The following is a 14,947-nucleotide window of genomic DNA, read 5'->3' as shown; positions in this document are numbered from 1 at the left end:
TTCTATTTTCTTTTGTTGCACACTTTCTCATTTCACACTAGGGCAACAGTGTTTAATGTTCTGTGTGGATTTGAATGGATGTGGGTGCTGGGTTGCTGGTTGGTAGGTGGTGGAACTGAATGGATGTGGGTGCTGGGTTGCAGGTTGGTAGGTGGTGGAACTGAATGGATGTGGGTGCTGGGTTGCTGGTTGGTAGGTGGTGGAACTGAATGGATGTGGGTGCTGGGTTGCTGGTTGGTAGGTGGTGGAACTGAATGTGCTGATGAAGCCTGTGTTCCCTCATTTCCACTGAGATAGGCTGCTACAGACAGACAGACAGGCTGCTACAGACAGGCTGCTACAGACAGACAGACAGGCTGCTACAGACAGGCTGCTACAGACAGACAGACAGACAGACAGACAGACAGACAGACAGGCTGCTACAGACAGGCTGCTACAGACAGACAGACAGACAGACAGACAGACAGACAGACAGACAGACAGACAGACAGACAGACAGACAGACAGACAGACAGACAGACAGACAGACAGACAGACAGGCTGCTACAGACAGACAGACAGGCTGCTACAGACAGACAGGCAGACAGGCTGCTACAGACACACAGACAGATAGGCTGCTACAGACAGACAGACAGGCTGCTACAGACAGACAGACAGGCTGCTACAGACAGGCAGACAGGCTGCTACAGACAGACAGACAGACAGACAGACAGACAGACAGACAGACAGACAGACAGACAGACAGACAGACAGACAGACAGGCTGCTACAGACAGACAGACAGGCTGCTACAGACACACAAAAAGATACACAGACAGACAGACAGACAGACAGACAGACAGACAGACAGACAGACAGACAGGCTGCTACAGACACACAAAAAGATACACAGACAGACAGACAGGCTGCTACGGACACACAAAAAGATACACAGACAGACAGACAGACAGGCTGCTACAGACAGACAGGCTGCTACAGACAGATAGGCTGCTACAGACAGATAGGCTGCTACAGACACAGACAGACAGGCTGCTACAGACAGACAGACAGACAGTCAGACAGGCTGCTACAGACAGACAGACAGACAGACAGACAGACAGACAGACAGACAGACAGACAGACAGACAGGCTGCTACAGACAGACAGACAGGCTGCTACAGACAGACAGACAGACAGGCTGCTACAGACAGACAGACAGACAGGCTGCTACAGACAGGCAGACAGGCTGCTACAGACAGACAGACAGACAGACAGACAGGCTGCTACAGACAGACAGACAGGCTGCTACAGACACACAAAAAGATACACAGACAGACAGACAGACAGACAGACAGACAGACAGACAGACAGACAGACAGACAGACAGACAGACAGACAGACAGACAGACAGACAGACAGACAGGCTGCTACAGACACACAAAAAGATACACAGACAGACAGACAGGCTGCTACAGACACACACAAAGATACACAGACAGACAGACAGACAGGCTGCTACAGACAGACAGGCTGCTACAGACAGATAGGCTGCTACAGACAGATAGGCTGCTACAGACACAGACAGACAGACAGACAGACAGACAGACAGACAGACAGACAGACAGACAGACAGACAGACAGACAGGCTGCTACAGACAGACAGACAGGCTGCTACAGACAGACAGGCAGACAGGCTGCTACAGACACACAGACAGATAGGCTGCTACAGACAGACAGACAGGCTGCTACAGACAGACAGACAGGCTGCTACAGACAGGCAGACAGGCTGCTACAGACAGACAGACAGACAGACAGACAGACAGACAGACAGACAGACAGACAGACAGACAGACAGACAGACAGACAGGCTGCTACAGACAGACAGACAGGCTGCTACAGACACACAAAAAGATACACAGACAGACAGACAGACAGACAGACAGACAGACAGACAGACAGACAGACAGACAGACAGGCTGCTACAGACACACAAAAAGATACACAGACAGACAGACAGGCTGCTACGGACACACAAAAAGATACACAGACAGACAGACAGACAGGCTGCTACAGACAGACAGGCTGCTACAGACAGATAGGCTGCTACAGACAGATAGGCTGCTACAGACACAGACAGACAGGCTGCTACAGACAGACAGACAGACAGTCAGACAGGCTGCTACAGACAGACAGACAGACAGACAGACAGACAGACAGACAGACAGACAGACAGACAGACAGACAGACAGACAGACAGACAGACAGACAGGCTGCTACAGACAGACAGACAGGCTGCTACAGACAGACAGACAGACAGGCTGCTACAGACAGACAGACAGACAGGCTGCTACAGACAGGCAGACAGGCTGCTACAGACAGACAGACAGACAGACAGGCTGCTACAGACAGACAGACAGGCTGCTACAGACACACAAAAAGATACACAGACAGACAGACAGACAGACAGACAGACAGACAGACAGACAGACAGACAGACAGACAGGCTGCTACAGACACACAAAAAGATACACAGACAGACAGACAGGCTGCTACAGACACACACAAAGATACACAGACAGACAGACAGACAGGCTGCTACAGACAGACAGGCTGCTACAGACAGATAGGCTGCTACAGACAGATAGGCTGCTACAGACACAGACAGACAGACAGACAGACAGACAGACAGACAGACAGACAGACAGACAGACAGACAGACAGACAGACAGACAGACACACAAAAAGATACAGAGACAGACAGACAGACAGGCTGCTACAGACAGACAGGCTGCTACAGACAGATAGGCTGCTACAGACAGATAGGCTGCTACAGACACAGACAGACAGACAGACAGACAGACAGACAGACAGACCAGCTGCTATAGACAGACATACCAGCTGCCACAGACAATCAGACAGACAGACAGACAGACAGACAGACAGACAGACAGACAGACAGACAGACAGACAGACCAGCTACTATAGACAGACATACCAGCTGCCACAGACAGACAGACAGACAGACAGACAGACAGACAGACAGACAGACAGACAGACAGACAGACAGACAGACAGACAGACAGACAGACAGACAGACAGACAGACAGACAGACAGACAGACAGACAGACAGACAGACAGACAGACAGACAGACAGACAGACAGGCTCTGACCAGAAGTAGTGCATCATATTCCGAGTATTTCTATACTACTGGCCAAAAGTAAAGTGCATTATACAGAGAGTGAATAGAGAGAGTGTCATTTGGAAGCAGACAGAATCTGGCCTGCCCTCTCCCCACAGTGCTGGCGCCGTGGATGCTGTGCTCGGAGCGCCAGACGGGAAGAGGCCTGGTGATGAATCCCTTCCCCAGTGCAGGGTGACGTTGCTGAGCTGGATGACGCATGGTCCCTGGGTCTGCCGGAGATCAGCAGCCTGGATGCCCATTTCACCCAATTATATTTCTAATCTTGTTGAGGGATGGTGTGTGGAAGGAGCCGACGGCCAATCAAATCATGCCCCTGGAGGTAAATAACCAACCTCATTATGGACATGGAACGCCAAGGAACCAACAGGGGTTGTGTGGCTTGTATCGGTTTGGTTAATGTACTTTCCATGTTCTGAAGGCACTGTGTGTGTGTGTGTGTGTGTGTGTGTGTGTGTGTGTGTGTGTGTGTGTGTGTGTGTGTGTGTGTGTGTGTGTGTGTGTGTGTGTGTGTGTGTGCGTGTGTGCGTGTGTGCGTGTGTGTGTGTGCGTGTGTGCGTGTGCGTGTGTGTGTGTGTTTCCTGGTATACCATCTACTGTAAAGGCCCACAGAGGTCCCAGATGTTTTGCTGACAAGCTTGACAGTTAGAAAGACTCACTCATTCAAATGCATCAGTTAGTCTAACATTGTTTCTGTCTGTCATACACACACACACACACACACACACACACACACACACACACACACACACACACACACACACACACACACACACACACACACACACACACACACACACACACACACACACACACACACACACACACACACACATGCCACACACCAAAGATTATATGTCCTAACTGAGTTTAGAAGGCAATAGAGATTCGATAAATAAATATGAACTAGAATTGTAAATTGTGATGATGAAATTTATGAGAAGGGTCTCTGAATACTCTGTTCATTATCATGTCTAGAGTTACTCTGATTACCCTGGAGATTCAAAACATTTACTTTGTTAGCTGAATAAACTCTCCCATATGAGTGGGGCAACTAAGGACAGTATGAAGGACCAGCTGGCTGCTCAACTCACTGAGGTCACAGACACCACCTGCACATTCTGTGGAAATAAACCGATGCGCCATACAGTAAAAACATGTTTTCAAGGTAAGTGACCTAGTTTGGAGTCCTAGAACTTCTCAATGTTCTATGCAACAATGTTTGCCCATCACAGAAGCTCTACATTCTGAATGACCCAGCTATTGTTACCAGGGTTCTGGAAGGTATCCCCAACATTCTGTAGAACCAACTAGTCATTTGTCTGTTTGATATAAATGTGATTAATTATTGTTCCTGATGAATGCAATTTTTTGCTTTTTAATTGTTCACTGACCATTATGGAAAAGATAAGACCTAAATTAGAACTAAGCTGATATAGCCAGCAACTTCTAGAAAAACACTTACAAAAGAAGGAAAAGTGAACTGGTAGTCAAGCTATGAACATCTTCTACGACAACCTTTGTTGTTGATATTTCAGAGGTGCAAGAGGTGCAATGGCCTTCGCAGAGGCATTGTTCCCTGCAATAAATGTGAGGACTACTGTCTAAAGGGAGACAACCTCACTCCGAAGTAAAACCTCCAGCCTGAGCAAGCCTCAGTAAGGGGTGATGAAAATGCCTGCCAGTCCTCTCCCTCTACCTCCGCCCTTTCCTCACCCTTCTCTCAGGAGCTTGAGTGTCTGCTTACCGCCTCCTCTCCTGGAGACCATGAAGACTCCGACATCCTTGAGGACACTATGCACCTTCAGCAGTGTGAGGAGTGAGAATTAGGCAGGACTAATGCTGAAAAAGAAAGGACATTATTGCCTATTTCACCCATATTTTATTCTATTTTTGCAAAAAGAGTAGTGTATAGTTCCAGTAGTTATCTACACCTCTACATGGTAAAACAGTAGTGTGTAGTTCCAGTAGGTAGCTACACTGCTACATGGTGAAACAGTAGTGTGTAGTTACAGTAGTTATCTACACCTCTACATGGTAAAACAGTAGTGTGTAGTTCCAGTAGGTAGCTACACTGCTACATGGTAAAACAGTAGTGTTTAGTTACAGTAGTTATCTACACCTCTACATGGTAAAACAGTAGTGTGTAGTTCCAGTAGGTAGCTACACTGCTACATGGTAAAACAGTAGTGTGTAGTTCCAGTAGGTAGCTACACTGCTACATGGTAAAACAGTAGTGTGTAGTTCCAGTAGATAGCTATACTGCTACATGGTAAAACAGTAGTGTATAGTTCCAGTAGGTAGCTACACTGCTACATGGTAAAACAGTAGTGTGTAGTTCCAGTAGGTAGCTACACTGCTACAGGCAAAAACAGTACTGTGTAGTTCCAGTAGGTAGCTATACTGCTACATGGTAAAACAGTAGTGTATAGTTCCAGTAGGTAGCTACACTGCTACAGGCAAAAACAGTACTGTGTAGTTCCAGTAGGTAGCTATACTGCTACATGGTAAAACAGTAGTGTGTAGTTCCAGTAGGTAGCTACACTGCTACATGGTAAAACAGTAGTGTGTAGTTCCAGTAGGTAGCTACACTCCTACATGGTAAAACAGTAGTGTGTAGTTCCAGTAGGTAGCTATACTGCTACATGGTAAAACAGTAGTGTATAGTTCCAGTAGGTAGCTATACTGCTACATGGTAAAACAGTAGTGTGTAGTTCCAGTAGGTAGCTATACTGCTACATGGTAAAACAGTAGTGTATAGTTCCAGTAGGTAGCTACACTGCTACATGGTAAAACAGTAGTGTGTAGTTCCAGTAGGTAGCTACACTGCTACATGGTAAAACATTAGTGTGTAGTTCCAGTAGATAGCTACACTGCTACAGGCAAAAACAGTAGTGTGTAGTTCCAGTAGGTAGCTATACTGCTACATGGTAAAACAGTAGTGTGTAGTTCCAGTAGGTAGCTACACTGCTACAGGCAAAAACAGTACTGTGTAGTTCCAGTAGGTAGCTATACTGCTACATGGTAAAACAGTAGTGTATAGTTCCAGTAGGTAGCTACACTGCTACAGGCAAAAACAGTACTGTGTAGTTCCAGTAGGTAGCTATACTGCTACATGGTAAAACAGTAGTGTGTAGTTCCAGTAGGTAGCTACACTGCTACATGGTAAAACAGTAGTGTGTAGTTCCAGTAGGTAGCTACACTCCTACATGGTAAAACAGTAGTGTGTAGTTCCAGTAGGTAGCTACACTGCTACATGGTAAAACAGTAGTGTGTAGTTCCAGTAGGTAGCTACACTCCTACATGGTAAAACAGTAGTGTGTAGTTCCAGTAGGTAGCTACACTCCTACATGGTAAAACAGTAGTGTGTAGTTCCAGTAGGTAGCTACACTCCTACATGGTAAAACAGTAGTGTGTAGTTCCAGTAGGTAGCTATACTGCTACATGGTAAAACAGTAGTGTGTAGTTCCAGTAGGTAGCTACACTGCTACATGGTGAAACAGTAGTGTGTAGTTCCAGTAGGTAGCTACACTGCTACAGGCAAAAAAGTAATGAACTAGTGAAAACACTACCTTGATTTAGTTCAACTACCCCCAAGATACTTCAAAATGTAGTTCAATTACTAGTTCACTACTCCCCAACACTGACTGCTGAGGACCCCCATCCTGAGGAAACAGGACCAACGGGGAGCAGTTGAGGATCTCCATTCTGAGGAAACTGGCCCAACAGGAAGTGGGTGAGGGTGTGAACCTGAGACGGCCTGATAGGCATTACTCTTTCTGGACTGCACTCCGTGATGCCTGAGAAATGTTCTTCCCCTACCAGAAGGACTTTCTAATGGCTGCGGTAGGGTCATGCCCCATGATCACATCTAAACCCTTACACACCCACATTAGTAAAGATTTAGACTCATCATGGTAGTGCTGTGTTCCTTGATCAGTTATAACATCATCTTAATTAATCTCAATAATTCTCTGAAGTGTTGATATTTTCTGTCTGTGATAAAGACCTCTCCACCTTCTCTGACCTTCCCTTTCTTTTTTAGGTCCAGGAGAGAAAGAGGAGGGTGGAAGAGCAGCGTGAGAGCTTGAGGGGCCTCAAGGAGCCCCTGGAGTACAAGTATATAAAAAACACTACTGTTCTCTTCAACCTCTGCAGCACACCCAACCCTGACCCTCTCGTGACCCCAGAGGAAGGGCCCCAGACTGGCCAGCAAGGGCCCCAGACTATCCACGGCCACATTGTACCAGAGTTCTACCACTCACTTGTGGACCCCGTGCTCTACACTGCCAGTGGCCGGAATAAGCTTGACGACCTGGCCGTGGGTTGAAACATCAAATGACACCTGTGGCAGGAGATGTGGTGTCCTTCCTTGAACCGCACCAAGCAGCCTGTCGGACGACTCCACATCACAGAGACATACAGAGTGTAGCTCTTTGCTCCCCACTTGGACCTGGACTGCACTTTGGAGTCTGGGTGTATTCAGCCTAAGAAGAAGAAGGCCAGGCACTCATGAGATGCCTATAACCTCTTTACATTCACGACTGCCTTATTAGAAAGCATATAAGATTTTACTCCGCATTTTTTACAATTTCATGATATCAAAAAATATTTATTATCTGATATATATATATATATATATTATTAGATTTTTTTCTAAACTGGTATCTTAGTTTACATGACAAGTAAGAAGAGAGCCAGGGGCCTCCTTTATAAAAATTAAAAAAATCTTAGATTTATACTTGAATTTAATGGTAAGATTATTTCCGACAGTGTGCTTACGTTGGATTCATAAAGGATACTGAGCATAAAAAATCTTGCTTATGCAGGTTCTAAGAAGCCCATGTGTAACTTACACACCTGTGATCTATAAATCTCAAATTAACTTCAAATTGACAGCACCTGAACGTGCCTTACAATCAGCGATTTCCCCTTATAGAATGCTAGCACAAATGAGGCTTTAGTCAGGAATAGCCATGGATTATCATGCACAAAAAAGTCATTCCGGTCTCTGAAAATTCTCTCCCTTCTAAAAGTACGGTTTTCAATGTCTTCCAATAACGCAAGAACAGTCATGGTTACTTTTTTCTAATTTGACACACTATTTATAGAACATGGCATCCTGTTAATTCAAAGCACCTTGCATCTGGCAATTAATTCCTCACACCTTTAATTGATCATTCCTAACAAATTGTTCATGAAGCTAATGCAAAGTTCACCACAGGCTTGGAGGCATATGTTTCCCAAACTGCAATACCCCTACATAACCAGCAGGAAAATCACTTACGTCAAGTCTAGACTTTGCATAGAGATAAGATAATTTCCACGTCAAAGTAAGGTTTTATAAACTACTTATATGTGGTTTTCTGCGTAAGTCAGACTTAAGATCAAAATTGATCGTAAGTCCATTTTATAAAAGAGGCCCCAGATACATACTGTAACAGAATCAGCGGACACAAGGAAATTTTATAAAGAAATGTTTTAAAGGAAATGTTTTAAAGGAAATGTTTTAATGTTTGAATAATAACGAGACACAGTCAGTAAAAAACCCTGCTCCTAAATGACAAAGCCCAATTAACACCCACAACAAAGTAACAAGTACAAGAGCATCAGACATACCTGCTCAATGAATCATACTCCTAATCTTCTCCCCTCCTCCACTTCTCCCCTCATCCTCTTCTCTCCTCCTCCTCTTCTCTCCTCCTCTTTTCCTCTCCTCCCCTCCACCTCTTCTCTCCTCCTTCTATTCTACCCTCCTCCTCTTCTCTTCTCCCCTCCTCATCTCCCCTCATCCACTTCTCTCCTCATTATCTTCTCCCCTCCTCCTCTTCTCCCCTCCTCTTCTCCCCTCCTCCTCTTCTCCCCGCCTCCTCTTCTCTCCTCCTTCTCTTCTCCCCTCCTCCTCTTCTCCCCTCATCTTCTCCCCTCATCCTCTTCTCTCCTCCTTCTCTTCTCCCCTCTTCCTCTTCTCCCCTCCTTCTCTTCTCCCCTCCTTCTCTTCTCCCCTCCTCCCCTTCTCTCCTCCTCCTCTTTTCCTCTCCTTCCCTTCTCCTCTTCTCTCCTCCTTCTCCTCTTCTCTCCTCCTTCTCTTCTCCTCTCCTTCTCTTCTACCCTCCTCCTCTTCTCCCCTCATCCTCTTCTCTCATCTTCCTCTTCTCCCCTCCTCCTCTTCTCCCCTCCTCATCTTCTCCCCTCCTTCTCTTCTCCCCTCCTCCCCTTCTCTCCTCCACCTCTTTTCCTCTCCTCCCCTTCTCCTCTTCTCTCCTCCTTCTCCTTCTCTTCTCCTCTCCTTCTCTTCTACCCTCCTCCTCCTCTTCTCTCATTTTCCTCTTCTCCCCTCCTGCTCTTCTCCCCTCTTCCTCTTCTCCCCTCATTCTCTTCTCCCCTCCTCCCCTTCTCTCCTCCTCCTCTTTTCCTCTCCTCCCCTTCTCCTCTTCTCTCCTCCTTCTCCTCTTCTCTCCTCCTTCTCTTCTCCCCTCCTCCTCTTCTCCCCTCCTCTTCTCCCCTCTTCCCCTTCTCCATCTTTCTCATTCTCTTCCTATCTGAAGCTGATCAGCATGTAAGTGGTGCTTCACTGTGAAAGGCTCAATGTTGCATGGTCAGCAGAGCAATGCTGCTTAATGTCATGGACTCGCATTAAGGAAGATCTGATCTGCGCGTCCGTGTGTGTGAGAGAGAGTGTATGTGTGTCCGTATGTGTATGCGTGCGTGCGTGTGTTTGAGTGCGTCTGTGTGTGTATCGGCTAGGAAAATTGCAGCAGAGATTAGCTTTCTACAGAATACAGTCTTCACAGACATGGGGACGTGTCATCTCGATTAGCCTATCTGTCATAATGCCTCTCATTCCAGAAATGGAACCATTGGGCAGCACTTAGCGGGATTGCCTGCATTATATCACCAGGGTGGAACGACAGCCCCTCCCTTGGTATCTAGCCCTCCCTCCTGCTCTCCATCTCTCCTTCCTTTCCTCCCTTCATTTCCTCCCTCCTCCCCTGCCCTTGTTTCTGCTGACTCACTCCTTAGACCAATATGCTCTGTTGCTCTCCGGGGGGCTCTCATCCCTTCTTCCCCTCTTCCCTCTATCTTGTCTTCCGTCTTTTCGTGTCTTCAGCTGGGTGACTCCCAGGGCATGATGCCTCCCCTGAGGTAAGCCGGGATGATGCCTGCATGCCTGCATGCCTGACTGCTTGGCGTGTGTACGAGAAGCTGATCATTACAAAGATCCTGCTGCAGCTGAAGCTTGTACAAATGTTTTCCCTCTGCGTTCAGAATGTTTGTATTCCAGAAGAGATATTTGGATGTCATTTTCATTATTATAGCTAACAAGCAGTGAATGCATGCCCCACATATCGTACAGAGGCTGGCTACATTGTGAAGTTGTAAGAGAAGTGTGTGTGCTTGTGTGTCTGTGTGTGTGAGCCTGTGTGTGTGTGTGTCTGTGTGTGTGTGCACTCTTCACTCTGCAGTTGAGTTTATTGATTTCCTAGCCACCTGCTCCCAGTCAAATATGAGATGATGATGATATATGGATTACGTGGAAGATATTGAACCGGGTAGATACGGCTGGATGGTCTGTCCCTGTGAGGGTTAAAGAAAAGGGCGTAATGACAAAAGAAAAACCTTGGATTTCACACCTTTGAAGGCCCTTAGCTGCTTCTTGCCTTCCCAATTTACACTGAAAAGGAGCTCCTGATCAGTGTGGGCAGCACCTAGCAATGTGAAGACAGAAATCTTTTTCAGCATGAATGGACACATTATACACTATTTTGTTGAATTGGATTTGTTATAGATCTTCATTGGCTGTCACTTTTCCAACATATTTTCTTCCCTTTCTTCCTAAACAATCATACAGAAAGAAAGAAAGGAGAAGCCATATGGGGATGAAGAAGTTTCCGGAAAACCAACTAACAGTTTCTCAGCCACTTTCACAACTAATGCTCATTCCACCCTTTCTATGTTTAGCTGTTTCTATGTTTATAAACTACATCCCATACACGCGTCTTGAATAATCTACCCGTGAGGAGATCATCTATAGAGTATTCTAATATTACCCACAACCCTTCAGCTATTTTTTTGACCACAATAAAAAATGGCATGTTTGTATGATACTGTCTAAATACTGCCATGCAGATTCAATTGAATTGAGCCCTTAGTCTTGATATTTTGGTATAAGACCCTTTTCAGCAGAAAGTGGACAAATATTTTCACTAGGTGTGCCCTGGATGTGGCTCCATTGACAGCTCCTGCTGGGCACATGGTGGGCCGGGGTGGGCAGCTCCTTCTCTCTCTCTCTTCTTCATTAGGACCAGACAGATGCTGAGACAGCTGTGGAAGTGTTTGATTCAACACCTAACTGCCTCCAGCAGCAGCCTCACAGTGTTCACTGATTCCCATTCATCCTGTTCTACCTGGCCTATACGCCCCCAGCACCCAGAGAGGCTGAGTTGTCTGTGCCTGACAGAAAATAAACTCTAGCCTGCTCAGTAATTGGCCGAAGTGTCATGCATAGGGGAACTCCATGTATTGCATGGTGGTTCAGGTGTCCATAGTGGTCTCTGACCTACAGTATATAATTACCATGGTCTTGGATTTGCTTCTGCCAGGGCGGAACATCACCTAAGCACTAGGTATAAATCCCCAGGGAATAGACGTGTTCTGAATCAATGGGCTGTCAGTGTGAGGGTCTGTGTATAGCAAAGGGAAGGGAAAGGGGGATACCTAGTCAGTTGTACAACTGAATGCATTCAACTGAAATGTGTCTTCTGCATTTAACCCAACCCCTCTGAATCAGAGAGGTGCGGGGGGCCGCCTTAATCGACATCCACGGCGCCCTGGGAACAGTGGGTTAACTGGCTTGCTCAGGGGCAGAACAACCGATTTTTACCTTGTCAGCTCAGGGATTCGGTCCAGCAACCTTTCGGTTACTGGCCCAACACACTAACCACTAGGCTTCCTGCTGCACCCACAGTGTGTGTGTGTGGAACTATCCTGTCATTTCTGTCAGCAGGTCTCTCATGGTCCCTGGGGTACCGGCCTCAGACTACCCCTATTCCACTTTTTAGTCACCGCAAGTAAAATCTATTTGACTCAGGTTGAGTGCAGGTGCTCTCAGAGCAATAATAATTATAACACTCCTAAATATCGATGTCTCAGCACGTCCGTGTAACATTTGAAGGTTCGGCACCAGCAGTGCGTGAGGCTGGATTTCAGGATGAAATTCGAAACACCCTGGAGAAGGGAAAATCTACTGACTGGTGATTTAAAATTAAATACTTTTCATTACATCTGGTACCTTATGTGGACATCTTGGCTCCCGGTTAAAGCGGATATAATTGTTGAGGCTTGTCTTGTTGAGGCTTGTCTAGTTGAGGCTTGTCTTGTTGAGGCTTGCCCCTGATTACAACCATCAATGGTGATAGATTGACATTACACATTTACAGGTATAAGCACTCTAGTCTTTTCCTGGCCTCAAATGTAGAGATAAACAACGAAACTAACTAATCGTAGATTCACCAATGTGTCAATTGTGAAATCCCGGGCAGTTTTCAATCATAATTTGGTGAACTTGCCAGCCAGCTAAATTACATGTAGCAAATCGTTTTTCCCATTTGTTTTCAGGGACTGAAGTGGGCACCTGATCTTTTTTCACTCAAATGCATTGTCTCGACAGGAGAAAACAGTCCTGCCGACTTGTTTGAAGGTAACATTTTTTTTTTTTTGTACTTTTTACCCCTTTTTCCTCCAATGTCATTATATCTAATTGGTAGTTACAGTCTTGTCCCATGGGTGCAACTCCCGTACTGACTCGGGAAGGTCAAGAGCCATGCATCCTCCGAAACACAACCCTACCAAGCATAGCTTCTTGACACACTGCTCGCTTAACCCGGAAGCCAGCTGCACCAATGTGTCGGAGGAAACATTGTACAGATGGCGACCTACGTCAGCTTGCAGGTGCCCGGGCCGCCACAAGTAGTCACTAAAGCGCAATGGGAAAAGGAAATCCCGAACCTTGGAATTTCTAGTTAAAATTTGAGGATAAGTTACTGTAAACAACTTGACCAAGCCAAAAAATTGCCAAACTGTTAACAAAACGATTGCACGTTAATAAACATAGTTGTTGCTTCAGCAACTTGAAACAGCACTAACCAGGTTAATTGAACCAGCACTAACCAGGTTAATTGAACCAGCACTAACCAGGTTAATTGAACCAGCACTAACCAGGTTAATTGAACCAGCACTAACCAGGTTAATTGAACCAGCATTAACCAGGTTAATTGAACCAGCACTAACCAGGTTAATTGAACCAGCACTAACCCGGTTAATTGAACCAGCACTAACCAGGTTAATTGAACCAGCACTAACCAGGTTAATTGAGCCAGCATTAACCAGGTTAATTGAACCAGCACTAACCAGGTTAATTGAACCAGCACAAACCAGGTTAATTGAACCAGCATTAACCAGGTTAATTGAACCAGCACTAACCAGGTTAATTGAACCAGCATTAACCAGGGTAATTGAACCAGCATTAACCAGGTTAATTGAACCAGCACTAACCAGGTTAATTGAACCAGCACTAACCAGGTTAATATTGTCTCACCTTGTCTCTGCTTGTTCCAGGTTGAAGAACATCCCACCCTGCAGATGTAAAGAACTCCCAGTCACCAGGATATTCACCATATCCCAGGATATTATTCAGTAGTGTGCAACATCACAATGTTAGATAGAAACACCCATGTTATTGTTTATCATGCAGATTTGTTAGGACATTGTAACTTATGAAGCTCATTCTAAAATACAAATGTGATTTCTGTCCCAGGAGATTGCACTGTGTGCAAGTCTTCCATTCAGACCACAATGTGTTGAATTAGGTGTTAGTAAATGGCTGGAACAAAAACAAGTAAACTCCTGTCCTGTCTATAAAAAATAACCTGTGGCTGTCATGACTAATTGTACCCACAAGCTTATGAATGTTGGAGTTTAATTTCCTTGATATCCCTCACTTGGGAGTTACTTATTTTGTACAATGGACTGTGTTTTCTTCAGGACTGATGCACAGATACAAAAAAAGCAATACAAATGTTAGGATTTCTTAAAAATGACCAGTGTTGATGTCTCCACGTGGTTCTGGTTTTGAGGCTTGGGCATCATGTGCCTACAGTTCATCTGCATCAGTAATGTTACAAAGCTGTATTCATATCATTAAATATGTATTCCTGTTTGATATGCATTTATATCATTAAACTGGACATGTTGTTCTTTATCACATGCCAGTGTTTGTTTCGTATCCAATGCATTTAGCTTACATGAATTAGCCTTCTAGTCTAGTTAGATTGCATCATATACAGTTGAAGTCGGAAGTTTACATACACTTACGTTGGAGTCATTCAAATTCGTTTAACAACCACTACACAAATTTCCTGTTAACAAACTATAGTTTTGGCAAGTCGGTTAGGACATCTACTTTGTGCATGACACAAGTAATTTTTCCAACAAATGTTTACAGACAGATTATTTCACTTATAATTCACTGTATCACAATTCCAGTGGGTCAGACGTTCACATACACTAAGTTGACTATGCCTTTAATCAGCTTGGAAAATTCCATAAAATTATGTCATGGCTTTAGAAGCATCTGATAGGCTAAATGACACCATTTGAGTCAATTGGAGGTGTACCTGTGGATGTATTTCAAGGCCTACCTTCAAACTCAGTGCCTCTTTGCTTGACATCATGGGAAAATCAAAAGAAATCAGCCAAGACATCAGAAA

General features: G+C 45.3%; 1 long non-coding RNA gene across 1 annotated transcript; it reads left to right on the top strand.

Annotated features, from left to right (window-relative positions):
- The first annotated feature begins 12,795 nt into the window (after positions 1 to 12,795).
- On the top strand, positions 12,796 to 14,444 carry LOC139562510 (uncharacterized). The gene is made up of 2 exons (XR_011672380.1): positions 12,796 to 12,879; positions 13,797 to 14,444. It is a non-coding gene; the product is annotated as an uncharacterized lncRNA (long non-coding RNA).
- The last annotated feature ends 503 nt before the right edge of the window (positions 14,445 to 14,947 follow it).

This window comes from Salvelinus alpinus, chromosome 32, assembly GCF_045679555.1.
Source record: "Salvelinus alpinus chromosome 32, SLU_Salpinus.1, whole genome shotgun sequence".
In the NCBI taxonomy this organism is placed as follows: Eukaryota; Metazoa; Chordata; class Actinopteri; order Salmoniformes; family Salmonidae; genus Salvelinus; species Salvelinus alpinus.
Note: the sequence above shows the minus strand (reverse complement) of the source record. Positions and strands in the feature narration are given on the sequence as shown.